General features: G+C 38.0%; 1 long non-coding RNA gene across 1 annotated transcript; it reads left to right on the top strand.

Annotated features, from left to right (window-relative positions):
* The first annotated feature begins 1,490 nt into the window (after positions 1-1,490).
* Positions 1,491-3,208, top strand: LOC131424022 (uncharacterized). Its single transcript, XR_009226393.1, has 2 exons — positions 1,491-2,455; positions 2,805-3,208. It is a non-coding gene; the product is annotated as an uncharacterized LOC131424022 (long non-coding RNA).
* Positions 3,209-4,152: the final 944 nt, after the last annotated feature.

Here is a 4,152-nt window from a genome sequence, read left to right as displayed (position 1 = left end):
TGTTTTTTTTCAATTCCAATTCATCCCGAGGATAGTCCACGTTTTGCATTTACTATCCCTGCATTAAATCATGAAGGTCCTGATCAGAGATATGAATGGAAAGTACTCCCTCAAGGGATGGCTAACAGTCCAACTATGTGTCAAATATATGTTAACAAAGCAATCCAGCCACTTAGAAATCAAAATCCTGAACTACAAATATTTCACTATATGGATGATGTATTATTGGCACATAAAGATAAAAACATATTGCTGGAATGTTATGCCACACTTACAAACTTATTAAAAAATTATAATCTAGAGATAGCAATAGATAAAGTACAATTAAATTTTCCAATTAATTATTTAGGAGTTCTATTATCCTCAACCATGGTCCGTCCACCAAAAATTCAAATACGAGTAGATCAACTCAAATCACTTAACGACTTTCAAAAGTTATTGGGAGACATAAATTGGATAAGGCCTTATCTAGGTATACCAACAGGAGAATTGGGACCTTTATTTGATATTCTAAAAGGTCCATCAGATCCAAATTCACCCCGCATGTTAACTCCTAAAGCGAGAAAGGCATTAAAAATTATTGAAACATATATGGAAAACATACATTTGGATAGAATTGATATAAGTTTGCCTTTATTATTTATTGTACTACCAACAAAAAATATTCCTACAGGAGTATTTTGGCAAGAAGGTCCATTATTGTGGATACATTTATCTTATTCTCCTAACACTATTCTTACTAGGTATCCTGAGGCTGTAGGACAATTAATACTCAAAGGAATAAAAGCAGCGAAGGCAGTGTTTGGAATTTCTCCCAATAAAATTATTACTCCATATACTATGGATCAAATTGATGAGTTAGCTAATGAGTTAAATACTTGGGCAATAATCATGTGTAAATCTAATGTTTCATTTGATAATCATTTACCATCTAATCCTTTGTTGTCTTTTTGGTCTAAGCATCCTGTAGTTTTTCCTAAAATGACAAGAAAAACACCTATCATGAATGCTCCAAATATATTCACTGATGGGTCAAATAATGGTACAGCAGCAGTAGTTACCCCTGATCAAACTTTTACATTTTTAGTACCCAAACAATCAGCTCAAAAGGTAGAGCTTAATGCAGTTTTACAAGCTTTTGTGATGTTTAAAGATTCTGTATTTAATTTATTTTCTGATAGTCAGTATGTAGTTAATGCTATAGTATCTCTTGAAGATGCTGGTAGGATTTCCCCTTCTTCTACTGTTTTCTCTTTGTTTTCCACTATACAAAGTCTAATCTGGGACAGAAAAGATCCATTCTTTATAGGACATATTAGGGCACATACAGGATTGCCTGGAGCCCTTAGTTTAGGCAATGATTTAGCAGATAAAACTACACATGACATACATATTTTCTCTACATTTGAAGAAGCTACAAATTTTCATAAAAGGTTTCATGTTAATGCTAATACTTTACAAAAGCGTTTTAAAATAACTAAGGAACAAGCCAGACATATAATAAAACAATGTCAAAATTGTGTGACATTTTTACCACAAGTTAATCTTGGAGTCAATCCTAGAGGACTGATACCTAACCATATTTGGCAGATGGACGTCACACACTTGCCAGAATTTGGAAAATTAAAATATTTACATGTTACAGTCGATACTTCTTCTGGATTTTTGATGGGCTCCCTTCATGCCGGAGAAAAAACTAAAGATGTTATAGCTCATTGCTTACAAAATTTTGCCACTGTGGGCGTTCCTAAACAGTTAAAAACCGATAATGGTCCTGGCTATACCTCTACCTCTTTTAAACAATTTTGCTCATCATTTGGTATTACTCATGTAACAGGAATCCCATACAATCCACAGGGACAAGGCATAGTTGAAAGAGCTCATCAAACTATTAAAACATACTTATTAAAGCAAAAAGAGGGAATTGGAAGGGGGTATATATCCCCCAAAGATAAACTTAAAATAACGCTTTTTACTCTAAACTTTTTAAATTTGGATTCTTCAGGACTTAGTGCTGCGGAAAGGCATATGTATCCAAAAAATGTACATAAGCCTAAAGTACTTTGGAAAGATATTCTAACAGGACAATGGAAAGGTCCTGACCCAGTGATTGTCTGGAGTCGGGGGTCTGTTTGTGTTTTTCCACAGGGAGAACAGCAGCCCATTTGGATTCCAGAGAGATTAACTAAAACAGTTTCTACAGATCGAAAAGAAGATGATTTGACTCAAATCCATAACAGCTGATATCCAGAACTCCAGCTTGGCCATTCTTACATCTGCGACAGTGATTAACCAGGATGCTTTTTTCAATAGCTATTTTATTATTGCATTTTTCCACATCATAAGGTTCTATTTTTATTTTTTGAGCTCATACAAACCTAGGTTAATGTTTTTCTGATCAGTTTTATTTTTTGACTGTGGAGTTTTTAAACATTGCAATGGAGATTTCACCTAGGTAAAGCTACAAGGCCTTTACTATTTTCTTATGTGTTGTACGTTTGTGTACACTCTTGTGTTTTGTGTTGTATGTCTGTATGTGCGTATGTCCATATTTCTTATATGAGGAGCGCTCATGAAAAAATGGATCCGAATTATTATTATTTTTTTTATTCACGTGATTTAAATGGTTTAATTTAAATTAGGTAAACAGCTGTTAAGGATTGTTTTTAAAGGTGGTTAACAGATGTTTGTTTACTAATTTAAATTAGGTAAAAAGCTGTTAAGGATTGTTTCTAAAGTAGGTTAACAGATCTGTTTGTTTACTTTCACCTTTCCTTTTCATTATATTTAATAATTCTTTTCAGGATAATGTCTCTTTAGCATCATTGCCAGAATTCCTATCTCCATCTCAGTGCTGGTGAAGAACTCAACAAGTAATGCTCAATCAAAGAGTCAACTTACTTTGGGAGGAAACGGATTTTGGGAGGAAATGGACATATTGATAGATTCCTCTGCTTTGAACTGCTTGCAGAACTTGCCTGGACTATGTAACTATCGTTTGATGGTGTCACTAGTGATGCAATTTTTATTTCCTTGCCAGCGCACCCCATGTTAATTGTGGTAGTGCTGGCATATCTTTGCTGATGGTGTCACCAGTGATGCAATTTTTCCCAAGGAGCCGTCAATTGGCTTGGTGTCGTGGCATTTCTGTATCCTCCTCCCTTCTGCTAGTGATGGTCTAAAATTTGGGGGCCAATGGCTTATGCTGGACCGGTAGTCAGTGACGGGTATGATCCAATTGCAGTGGTATCAACCTAAGACAGGAGGCTGACGCCTAAAGGTCAGTTTTCCGATGACGGGTAAGAACCATATGTTGAATTGGACAACCTACCAGGCACGGTCCATAAGCCACATTAACCTCACTCCCCCACTGGCACCAAGGCCAAATTTGGGGGCCAACAGAGGTGAGGCAAAGAACCTCACCCCCCCACTGGTGCATAGACCTATCCACAACTATGGCTGTATGCTGGACCGGTAGTCAGTGACGGGTATGATTCAATTGCAGTGGTATCAACCTAAGACAGGAGGCTGACGCCTAAAGGTCAGTTTTTCCCATGACGGGTAAGAACCATATGTTGAATTGGACAACCTACCAGGCACGGTCCTTAAGCCACATTGCTTGTTGTTTAATTAATCAGAAGGGGGGAGATGCTGGGAGCCATTAGCCAAGTAAGTATGACAATTTCCTTGCCAGCGTACCCCATGTTGCAGTGACATTGAATGTACTTAACCTTGCTCAAGGACCAAGGCAGATTAGGGTGTTCCCGGTTTTAAGATAATCTTGTTTAGGGCGTTCCCAGTTTAGGTTCCAGGTTTAAGGTTTAAGATTATTCCTGCTGGGAATAGGGCGTATCCTGCTGCCTGAGTTCCCCTTGAGTTCTCACGGGATTCAGACAGTATATTTTGGAGATAGAAGCCCAGTGGAGGTGGATTTGGGCAGAGAACGTGGATTTGGGCAGAGAACGTGGATTTCCCCAGAACGTGATTGTAGACGGCTGGTGTGAGTTCGGGAATAAAGAGTTGTTGTTTTAATCTACAAGCTGTGTGGTGGCTCGTGATTGTGTGCCCAGCCAGACGGCATTTGTGCCCAGCCAGACTGTGGCAGATGACAACCTGAGACACCAAGATGGCTGGACGTATCCAGGAGAATCA

The sequence above is a fragment of the Marmota monax genome, unplaced genomic scaffold (assembly GCF_021218885.2).
Source record: "Marmota monax isolate L192 unplaced genomic scaffold, Marmota_monax_Labrador192_F-V1.1 WCK01_AAM20220418_F8-fsc00017, whole genome shotgun sequence".
Lineage (NCBI taxonomy): Eukaryota > Metazoa > Chordata > Mammalia > Rodentia > Sciuridae > Marmota > Marmota monax.
This window is presented reverse-complemented; position numbering and strand designations above follow the sequence as displayed.